The 12,144-nt window shown below is 35.4% G+C and overlaps 1 long non-coding RNA gene across 1 annotated transcript; it reads left to right on the top strand.

Moving 5' to 3' along the window:
• The first annotated feature begins 4,596 nt into the window (after window positions 1-4,596).
• On the top strand, window positions 4,597-10,486 carry LOC148803675 (uncharacterized). Its single transcript, XR_016081389.1, has 8 exons — window positions 4,597-4,714; window positions 4,790-4,851; window positions 5,506-5,582; window positions 5,680-7,555; window positions 7,668-7,739; window positions 7,825-7,905; window positions 9,777-9,904; window positions 9,979-10,486. It is a non-coding gene; the product is annotated as an uncharacterized LOC148803675 (long non-coding RNA).
• The last annotated feature ends 1,658 nt before the right edge of the window (window positions 10,487-12,144 follow it).

Genomic DNA, 12,144 nt, shown 5'->3' with positions numbered 1-12,144 from the left:
TCATCACTTACTAAACTTAATTTTTATTTACATGCTAATTTTATTAATTTAACATATTCTCTTAGTTGGGCGGAATTAAATAATTTTGATATTTTATCCTAGTAGAATGAGCATGGAAAAAGTTATCCCATTCTTGTCTTCATGGCACGTGATCTATTAGCCCCTTCGTTGTCTACTGTTCCATTGTGTTTTTGACAAAAAGAGAAGCTACATGAACAATGAAAACTTGGAGATGTATATATGTTTAAAGGATTGGTTGGATGCTGAAGATAGGTTGCAACATCAGGAAGTGCATGCTACTTCACCTAATGTTTCTCTAGAAGAAGATGATCTAAATTAATTAAAATTAAAGAGATGGAACTTGAAGAGTTGAATATCAAAATAATGAAAATATTTTTGTATACTCAATAATTATACAACATTCTTAAAAATATTGTAAATTTTGTATTTTAATTTTATTGAATAGTTATTTGTGATTTTTTTTTCAATAGTCAATACCACTTTAAATATTTATTTTTGATTTCATTATAATGTTTTTATATTTTATTCCAATTCGATTATACTTTTTAAATTTATTTTTTACTTTGTATTCATTAAATATTTAAGTTCAAATGAAATAAAATTTTAAAACTTTCTTTTCAATTTATTGTCTATTTTGTATTTTTAGTGTTTTTTTTGTTAAATTTTTATTTTCCCAAACATTTTATCATTTTTACTTAGCAAAAAGATGAGAAAATAATGAAAAAAAAGGACCTGGCCTCATTCAACCTAGAGCCCAAGTAGGGACAACTCACCCAACCCCACGTGCTAGCACAGGCACAACCTGCTAAAGCATGGGTGGACCCGTAAAATCATGCGATACTTTTATGACAGTCCAATTTACACCTCTATGAATATGTTGTTTTCATTACAACTTCATATAATGAGTCCTGACTCGCCACTCATTTCTCGTATGTGCTTAAATGTTGTGTCCATTGTATCTAAGTGTTGCAATTTCATCGCATCATGGCTATTTCCTTAATTTTTGACGTTATAGTTGCTTGTTATGGGAGCCTATGTGGCATTTGGGCTGTAATTGATGGAGTTTTGACATTGACGTCCCACAGCACATCCCGACTGTATAAGGAGATGTTCCCAATGTACGCTGATAGGGCTGTTGATAAAAAGACCCAACTCGATTAATCTGGACTGACCCAACTCGAGTTGGCCGGGTTTTTTTCAGCACCGGTCGGTTTCGAGTTATAAAAAATCATAAATCGATGATTTGGTTTGGTTTTGATTTTCATGTGTGAAAATGGAAACCGATCTAAACCTAACCGACTTAGTAGTTAGTTTCTAGTTAGTAGTTACAACCTACTTAGTTCCTACTTAACTAAGTTGTCTCTATCCTAGTTATAACCTACTTAACTAAGTTGTCTCTCAAACTTTACTCCCTCTACAACTGGATCCATTGATGGACTACAAAATATTAAGGAAATGTTGGTTTCTTTTGGGAATGTAGAGCCAGAATTGAATACTTAAACAGCAATTAAGTTACCACTAAGTAGAGTCAAAACCGACCCAAACCGACCCAAACCGATCAGGTCAGTTTTGCTTAACACAAGGTCGATTTCGGTTTCGATTTTAGGTAACCCCATCAGGTCGGGTCGTTTGGAAAAACATCAGTAAACCGACCCAACCCGACTCGTGAATAGCCCTATACACTGAAATGTGTATGTGGGGCATGATTTGTGGGGTGCAGATGTAAACTCTAATCAATGATTCCAATCACCGATATGGCACATGAGAACAAGATCATTGTTTCCATTAACAATCATTTACAATGGCAGATCTATGTAGAAGCCAGCGTGGGCAATTGCCCCCTTTGAGATTTGAAATTGTTTTATATATACGAAGAAATTTAACTTTTTTTACAATTGTCCCCACTCAAATAAAATAGAAGGGGATCAAATAAAATTTGACTTCCTAAATGTGGTCTTTTTTCATGGTTTTAAAAGGTCTAAGCAGTTAGGCCACATGTGTGCCCCACTAATCAAAGGTCTTGGATTCGCCACTAACCATTTACCAAGCATTGCCCTTGTAGTTAAGCTATGCAGAGCACTTTGAAATGCCCAAAGAAAAAAGTGATGGATAGACTTCTACTTTTATACTTTAAAAAATATTAAAGTACAAAATATATAAAATACTTTGGTATTTTTGTTTTGAAAATCATTTAGGTAAAAAATCTTGAAAAGTTTATTAGGACTGAGCGTAGTTTGGTTGAAACTGAATAACCGAATCGAAATTTCGGTTTCGGTTTTGGTCGGTTTAGTTAGTTCAGGTAAACGGTTTGGTTCAGTTTTTAAGTACGATTTGTTAATTTTGGGTTCTGTTTCGGTTGTGCTATTTACATGTTCGGTTAATCGAAATAACCAAACTTTTAGGGGTAAATGAGTAATTATATAGGCCATTAGGCAAAAACCCAAAAACCTATGTCTCCCTCTCATTTTTGACCGTTTGAGTTTTGTGACTTTTGTCTTCTCTTCGTCTTCTCCTCCTCGGTCTGGTAGACTGACACCACTCACCAGCGGCAGTGGCAAGTAATACTCCAACGACGGCGATGTTAGACAGTTGCATGCCCTTAGCTTCAATCAGAAATATGTACATTATGAATTTATTGTAAATGAATAAAGTACACTTTTGATTCATGTTCCTGTGGTGTGTTTCTGTGTAATACCCTTAAACTGGACATTTAATGAGACTTGTGTTAGTTTAGAATGTTCACAGCCATTGGGTAAGTTTGGGGAGATTTATCCTGTCAAGGCTGACACTGGTGTGCTGCCAACTGTTGGGGTGGCTTGTCTCAGCTACCAAGGTGAGACCCGAAGCACATGTAGTGTAGGATTAATAGAACCTTTGAACTGGACCAGATTTCCAGTATTGCCCTGGACCTTGGAGATAGATGGGCAAAACTGGAAAGTTACACCTAACCCCTAGACTCGATTATGATACTACACTAGGTGTCGGATTGTGCTGTCTTTGATGTACCAATTAGTGAGATCCTTAGCGGGGGTCAAAACCTGGGTATGTTGGGACAGTCCAAGAATTCATCTGAGTGGGTGATCATAGTGACAGGATCAGCCCCTTTGTCGGACAAAGGTAATAATCAGGGATGCACTCTCTCTAATGCAAACCAAGACTGCCGGCAACCGATTTCAATTGTTGAGATTTTGTTTTGCAAAATATATTTATATAAAGATGATTTGCAAAAGGTTTTAATTCCCGGGATCCATGTAAGCAGAGAGTGCAACACTGTTCCTTGCAGTCGAGGGAGAGGTCCTCCCTTGTCGGGCAGTGTTTGATCATTATGGGCTGAGAGGTTAAGTGTAAGACCATTGAGGATAATACCTGATGGGCTAATCTTGCATCTGCCCACAGTCCCTGGGTGTTACAAGGTGGCTTGGCCCATGGACCACTTAGGGTAAGTGTTGGGCCCATAGAGCCTATAAGATGGGTTTCAGGGGGTGCACTGTCCATAACAGTGTATTCGGCCAGGCATTGTAACAAAGGCTGGGCTGAACCCATGTGGCTGATGTGTAGATCAATGTTTGGGTCCCACGCCATACAAGGAAGCCCAACTGGGCAACAGTTTGGAAGGCTAAGTGAGTACATAACCTTAAATGGGCCTTAAGCCCATTTCGAACTGGGCTGATTTGATCAGTCAATTAAAAGGGGCAAATTCTGAGATGGATCAGCTGATAGGATTGGGCCTAGACCCTATCCACTTAGAGAGTCCAAGATCTAAATGAGATTTAGATCTGGAAGCCTCCTAATTAGATTAGGAGATGGCTGATCTGATCTGCAGATTAGATAAGGGTTATCCCTTATCACTTAAAGGGACTTCTAATCCAAATATGATTTGGATTAGCAACTCCTAATGGGATTATGAGCTGATTCCTTTAAGATTATGAAAGGAGAAAGGGGCGACAACTGTTAGTGATTGATGTTCAATTCTCTTCAGAGCTGAAAATCACAAGAAGAGAGAATTCTGCACCCTGCGAATATTCTCTTGTCGCTTCCTTACTGCCGCCGCCATTACCTTCAGTTCGATCTCCAGTTCTTGGGAGAAATCAAGATCTGATCTTGATTCCAAATTTTTAGGAAATGATTGATTGGAGCTGTACTCACAAGCCATCCAATTGATTCTTGCGAAGGGTCAAGTTCTTTTGGAAGAACATTGCTGATTCTGTTCCATCCTGCATTGCGCCATATTCAGTGGGAGCAGATTTTGGATCATTCCTTGGGCGTGAAAACTTCCATTGGGAGATATTGTTTCTCCATATCAGGTACATCCTCCCTCCTCCTCCTTTTGGTTCAGATCTGGTTTGATTCATGATTCAAGATTGATCATTGAAAAACATGTTTTTCTAAAAATAAGGAATTCGATTCCCTACAAAGATGGGAGAAATTTTTGAAATTTACCCAGTCCATTCCGCAATACTTGGGCGTCCATGTGATGGATATCCCATCCCTTCAGACCCTGCAACTCAGGTACAATATTTTTTTCGTTTTTGTTCTTTTTCCCATTTTATTCTTCATTAACTTGATTGTTGGTTCCAAATTTCCAATCTGGTGGTTCAATTTAGTTCTTTTTTTTCTTTTTTCTTTTTTCTTTTTCGACCTCAGTTAAAGCGGTGATCGGTAAGCTAGCTATTCAATGAATCGTCCAGCACCGGTAAGTTTGAAGCAACTGAGCATTTGGGCCTGTACAACTGTACTAAATTATTTCATTCTTTTCTTGCTTTTGTAGGTTTGGAGCAACTGTTGGGTATTGGGTTTTGTCTCTGATTCTGATTTACAATTGGTTCTGTGGTGAGATTTCCATTTCCTTGTTTTTTCTCTTAATCTTTTATGTTAAGAATGTGCTAATAGTAATAGTCTAAGATAGTAGATTACTGATTAGTGATTGGCTTATTGCAGTCATGTATTTAATTTATAATACATAGGTTATCTTATTTCAAACGTAGCTAAATTATCTGGTTTTGGTTCTAAGAGGTGGCAAATTTTTTCTTTTTTATTTTACTTTTATTTCTAATCTGTTGGTGATAGGTTTGTACTGAACAAATTCTAATATTGCTTGATATTATTCAAATATTTTAATTCTAATATGGTATTTTTTGTTTTATATCTAACTTTATAAAATTATGCTATTTTTTATAATTTTTATGATATGTTCGTCAAATTGGATTAGAATTGGATATTTGAATAAGTAGATAAATCGGATTTGCGTATATGTTAAATATATCTTGCATATTGACATTCATTAGATAGCAAAAGTTAGGATTTGAATGTATGTTTTGGAGAATATGAGTATATGATTGTCTGATTGGTATTTTTTTTAGTTCAGGTTTTTGACCGAATTTTTTTCACCTCCACTTACAACTTTTGCTTCTCTTCATTAAACCTTCAACTTATCATGCTAATAAACATTGTGTCTCTTATACATTGTTATTTTTATTTTAATAGGGGGTTTGGACTTAACTTACTTGGTCTGGGGTTTGTTTTTACTTTTAACCATGGCTTCAATAGTTGCATCCTGCAATGTAAGCTAATTCATTCCCTTCTTGACTTTTAAGTGTGATATTATGTGATTAGTTTCATTTGTTTTTTTAATTTTAATTTATATTTCTTTGTTTATAGATGTCATATCAAACAGGAGATACACCGACTAGTATAGAGGATGCAAGTTCACATCCCAAACCCTTAAGTCAAATGGATTCGACAAATACTACAAGTACAATCACTAAAGGAAAGAGAAAAGCCATACAACCAATGCCAGAAGTATGGAAACACTTTTTTAAGTTTGTTTTAGATAATGGTGAACCGAAGGCTAAGTGTAACTATTGTAATAGGGAATTTTGTTGTGGCCCTAAAAGAATAGAACTAGCTCATTAAGGAATCACATGAATATATACAAGAAGAACCCTTATAACTTAGACACGAAACAAGCATAGTTGAATTTGCACCCAAACTCAAAGGAGGTAGGTGGTGAGAATATGAATCCCCTTGGCCTTAGTTGTTGAAAATTTGACCAAGAGGCTATTAGGTACGGGTTAACCCATATGGTCATTATTGATGAGCTCCCATTCAAGTTTGTAGATGGTGAGAGCTTTAAGAAATTTATGATACTTTATTGTCCAAGGTTTTGTATTCCATCTTGATGGTCTGTTGCTCGGGATTGTTATCAATTGCACTTGGATGAAAAGTTGAAGTTGAAGAGTTTCTTAAAAAATTCGCGCCAAAGGGTATGCCTTACAACTAACACATTGGTCTTCCTTGCAAAGGATTAATTACATGTGTTTTAACAACCCACTTTATTGACAATGACTGAAAATTGAATAAAAAGATTCCTAATTTTTACTTGAATGGGGAATTGATAATTTTTTCCATCACAGTTGATAATGCTATTTCAAATGATGTTGCAGATGCATTTTTAAAGAAGAAAATTGCTAATTGGGGAACTAGTATTTTAGATAGGAAATTGCTTCACATGAGATGTATTGCACGTATTATAAATTTGGTTGTGAACAATGGTTTGAAAGAGATGAGTGAATCTGTTAATCGTGTTCAGGGAACAGTGAAATTGGGCCTATTTAATGTTGGAGGCGGCTCAAAAGTTTGAAAAAGCCTTTGAGAGGTTTGAGGATCATGATCCTTACTTTAGAAGTGAACTTGAGACGGGGGGTGGTGTTCCTACTGATTTCGATTGGGCCTGTGTTAGGAGGCTAGTACTATTTCTACAACATTTTTATGATCTCACATTGCGGGTTTCAGGCTCCTTGTATGTTATAGCTAATAAAAATTTCAAGAAATTTATTCAGTTGATTGCCTTTTACAACAATGGAGAGGTAGTGAGGACAAAGAATTGAAGGGGATGACAGAGAGGATGAGAGGAAAGTATGACAAGTAATAGGAAAACATTGACAAGATGAATAAGTTGATTTATGTTGCAACTATTCTAGACTTTCGTCAGAAACTAGAATATGTGGAGTTTGTGAAAAAAAGTTAAGGATGTTGTGTATGATTTGTACAATGAATACAAGAATATGATTGCACTTCAAAATAGGCATATTAGTGACAAAACCCAAATTCAACTTCAAGCGAGACAGAGGGTGAGCAACCATCACAATAAGGAAGAAATTAGCAATGTCTCAGTTTAAAAAGTATAAGTCAAAAAAAATGGAGGGGGCAGATAGCAAATCAGAGTTGGATAGGTACTTAAATGAAGATACTGAAGAGGGAAATGATGCCTTTGATATCCTAGGATGGTGGAAGGTTAATTGTCCCAAATTTCCCATCCTTTAACAAATGGCTTGGGATGTGTTGTCAGTTCCTATCTCTACAGTTGCTTCAGAATTTGCTTTTAGCACTGGAGGACGACTACTTGATGCATTTAAGAGTTCTTTGACTCCTAAAATACTAGAAGCACTTGTATGTGCTCAAGATTGGATCCGATCATCATAATATGCCATTAATGTTGAAGAAGACCTAAAGGAGTTCGATAAACTTGAGAATGGTAACAATCTTTTTTATTTAAGTTTTAGTTCATTTGTCATTTTTCTCTTGATAATTTCTTAACCTTTGTAATTTTTAAATGAGGTTTTCTAATTTTCTTCCTCAATTTTCAGATTTACCAAAGGTTGTGGTTACATCAGAACAAATAGTGATTGATATTTTATCCCTTTTTGTGCTTGTACTTGGTAGGTTTCTTAAATTTTCATACTTGCATTGCATAATATACTAGATTTGTATTATAATTTTTACATTTCATATATTCTCTTCTAGGTTGAAGATGGAGAACATGGAAAGGAAAAATGGAGAATATGATTCAAGACATGTTATTGGGTTTATGATGTTTGATTTTTGGTTTGTATTTGGATGTTGGACCTACTCATTGTATTATTGGGTTTATGATGCAAGACATGCTATATTTATGCCTTTTAGTTTTAGATGTCAATTGTCAATATAGTTCACTAATATTTTGCTCTTCTCTCTTTCTTTTCTCCCTTGCATAGGTGAGGCGTAGACCTGATTGTGTAACTTGTGTTAATTAGTTCTATTCTCTAAATGCTAATTTTTTCTATTCTATAAATGTTAATTTGTTCAATCCATATTTTCCATGATATGCAAGTTGTACCTTTGAGACATGCTTTTCCGTTTTGGTCATTCATTGCAGTTGGAAACATGAAGGGTTTCAAGAAAAGCTTCTTGAAACTCCAGTAGCATTTTTATTTATTATATCATGCTTATAAAGAAACTCCAGTAGCATTTTTATACATATCTAGCCATTTCTACTAGTCGAAATTGCATTTCATGCTTATAAAGAAATTTCTTTGTTATTCCTAGAGTTTTATCATTTTCAAATCATCGCATTTTCTGTTGGTTTAGTTAAAGATCCAAATTATCCTTGTTTATATGAACCATTCATGTGGAGGATATTTCATAGGCAAGAACTAGCTCCGATGTTTATGCTTTATATTATTTGTTAGAGAATATCAACGTATTCAAGGACCTCACCTAACAGCTTAAGCTTTTAGGTTGAATGGTTCTTTGAAATTGTATCAGAGTCACTTCGACCAAAAACAATTTAGATGGATTGGATGGACCAAAAAGACATAGTGGATTGGACCAATCCGGCCAAAATATTTATTAGATTGGACTGGACTTTGTCCATCCGTAATAAATTTATATTGGATTTGGTTGGATTAAGCCAATATCCGGGTCCATTGATATAAGATAAGAATATAGGTGTCAATGGACTGGGTTTGGGTTGAAACCAATCTAAATTAAAATGAATTTGAACAAATTGGATGGTCCGAACATTGAATTGGACCAGTCCAAAATGGTCCAAATTATTTATTAGATTGGATTGGACCTGGTCCATTTGTAATGGACTCACATTGGACTGGATCAGATTGGACCAAATCCAGTCCAATCGACAGCCCTAGGTGGGCCTGTGCTTGTTCACACTTCAAGCCCAATGGGCTTTCGTGTGAAGGGGCATATTAGATAATATCAACCTATTCAAAGAACTCACTTAATAGCTTAAGCTTTTAGGTTGAATGGTTATTTGAGATTGTTTTATAATGGCTACTCTATATATACACTTATTTTTACTTCAAACCTTTATTTTCAATTACTTTTTACTCATTAATTCTAACAAGTTAAGGGAGACATTTCTTCCTTTGACAATGATCTTTATTTTCTTGTCTTACTCTCAAGGAAGTATACAAGGTATCCACCATGCAAACTTTTCTGAAACCTCTTGCTTTCGTGTTCTACAATGTATGTACCTTGCCTTTCCTTTTGTCATGCACCATGCTGTTGATATTTTCATGACTATTCATATGAAAATTTAGCAGTCTTTACTCCAAACTTTATTTTTCTATTTCAGCCGATAACTACCACTTCTTTACCTAAGTTTAACCAAACTTGTAATGCTAGCACATCAGTTAATCTAGTTATGCATTGAGCCACATCTTTGAACTTTAATGGAATCTGGACAAATCATTATTGTAAATTATGAAGTTAATCAGAGTTTTATGATTATGGTAATGAAATCTAATGTTCCTGATGTTCTAAAGGACAAGCATATTGCTTCCAAATTTTATTGGAGGAATAATGTTTTCTTTCTCTTTGTTTTTAGTTTAATTTTCCTTTCCTCAGTTTAGCTTGGTCTTTACAATTTCCAACTGATTATCAGCATTCTAATAGTTGTTGGATGCTCCAATTTTCAGGAGAGATGTTGGTTGGACCAGCAAAAGCTGTTTTCGTGGATGAGATATCAACCGAACTTGACTGTTCCACAACTTCTCAAATTGTCAAGTTCATGAGACAGATGGTTCATATTATGGAAGTAACCATGGTAATATCTCTTCTGACTTCTACAGCTTGTACCTGAGACTTACAACCTTTCCGATGACATTATCTTACTTTCAGAGGGTCAGATTGTCTACCAAGGTCCACGTGAGAATGTCCTTGAATTCTTTGAACTCATGGGTTTCAAATGTCCCGAAAGGAAAGGAGTTGCAGATTTTTTGCAAGAAGTAACTTCAAAGGACCAAGAGCAGTACCGGTTTAGAAAGAATCAACAATACAGATGTGTTTCAGTCTGAATTTGCACAAGCCTTCGACTCTTTCCTAATTGACAACAATTGTCATTAGACCTCCGAGTTCCTTATGATAAAGCCAAAGCTCATCCTGCTGCATTGGTAAAAGAAAAATACTGCATCCAACTGGGAACTTTTCAGGGCCTGTTTCTCAAAGGAGTTACTGGTTACTGATGAAGCGCAATTCCTTTGTATACATTTTCAAAACTAATCAGATAACAAATTAATAATCATGTCAATAATCGCCTTGACTGTGTTCCTGAGGACAGAAATGAAGCATGGTCAAATAAAAGACAGGAAAATATTACGGGGCACTATTTTTCAGTTTGATTAATGTGAAACTGAATTGTTTTTGCAGGAAGTCATAGCACAATCAATGGATTTCGGTTTTAACCAATCCAACCGAAATAACTGAAAAAAAATTGGTTCAGTTTGTTCGGTTTTTTATAAGTTTAGTTTTCAAAAATGTTAATCGGATTTTATTAAAGCCTATCACACACAGGCTTAACTTTGGCTGTTGGGGCCCCTACAGCATAGGCTGTTGAGACAGTTTCTGGGCTGGGCAGATTCTAGGCAGTTCACCTATTCACGCCCACGCTTTGGTATTTAATAAAAATAAATTGAGATGTAATTACTAATTTACCTATTTACCACGGAAACTGTCTCAACAGTTGGCCCCCAACAGTTAAAGTTTTTCCCCACACAACACCTTTAAATAACAGCCAAGGATAATTTTTTTTTTTTAATGTATTTCGGTTAATTTAAATTGTTGAATATTTAACAAGGTATATTTAATTAGTTTAAGTCATAAGATATATTTAAATTTAATGAAAAGAAATTACATGGTATATTTAATTTTTAGTTTTATTTATATTTAAAAAGGTTTCTTTTATTTATATAAACATATTTTTTTATAAAAACTTGTAATTTGAAAATACCGAAAATTTAATAAAAAGTCACTTTTTATTCCAGCTGATATCGGCGTTAGGAATGGGAAATTATTTCAAAGGTCAAGGATGAGGAGTATGAATGTATGATTCCCGCCCTAAGGATTAATCCACAGACGACAGAAGGATAAAAGGTATCCGCCTAGCCAGATTCGAACCAGCGACCAAAGGATGGCTACAAGGGAATTCCCACTACAGTCCTCCGCTCTATCAACTGAGCTAGGGTTGGTCTTTTGACAACTTTCTTTTCCTACGATAGTAGTCTGGCATGCGCCGTGGGAATTGTGTATTTGGGCTTTCCCCGGGAGTCTGACATGCACCTTGGGAATTGTATCCGGGTCTCCTATTTACAAAAACTCCACGGACGCTTACCAACAAAACACCAACCGAATATCTCCTCGTACATAATAACATATAAGGATGAAATGTTCCTCATATGTGGCTGCGCTTGTTATGTGGGTAGGTGTGGATAGGAAATCCGGATAAATGCTGAGCTACTTAAACAATGTAAATGGGATGATCGTAATGATGGTACGTGCAGTCTATTCTAGGGGTGATCATTCTTGGTCCGACCTAGCTCGTAAATTTCTGGGCTTAGGCCCAGGTTTTTGTGTGTAAATCCAGCCTGGCCCGAATCTACATCAAGTCCATAAAATTTTGGGCCAAGTTTGGGCCCATCAGCTCAAGCCTGGCCCGACCCACAATATAATATAATATATATTATAACATTATATTATATATGTTATATATATATCCAAGTATATTTTATACTTGCATATATACTAAATGTTTATTATTTTATATAAGATATAAAACTTTTAAGTTATAGCACTAAATACAAAAAAAGAAAACAATGAAGTCCATGTCCTTTTTTGTGTATAGGCCCAAAAATTAGCCAAGCCCAATTTACCTTGGACTTGTGCCATATATTACATTTAATTTAATTAAAATAATTAATTTTTATTATTAGATGTCATAAGCCCAAAACAAAACCAGCTTGAGCTTGCAAATTAGGCTGGGATGCAGGCCAGACCAAGCCCAACCCTAGA

This window comes from Nelumbo nucifera, chromosome 1 (genome assembly GCF_055504915.1).
Source record: "Nelumbo nucifera cultivar China Antique chromosome 1, China Antique-T2T, whole genome shotgun sequence".
Classification (NCBI taxonomy): Eukaryota; Viridiplantae; Streptophyta; class Magnoliopsida; order Proteales; family Nelumbonaceae; genus Nelumbo; species Nelumbo nucifera.
The sequence above is the reverse complement of the archived record's forward strand: the minus strand, read 5'-3'. Positions and strand labels throughout refer to the sequence as shown.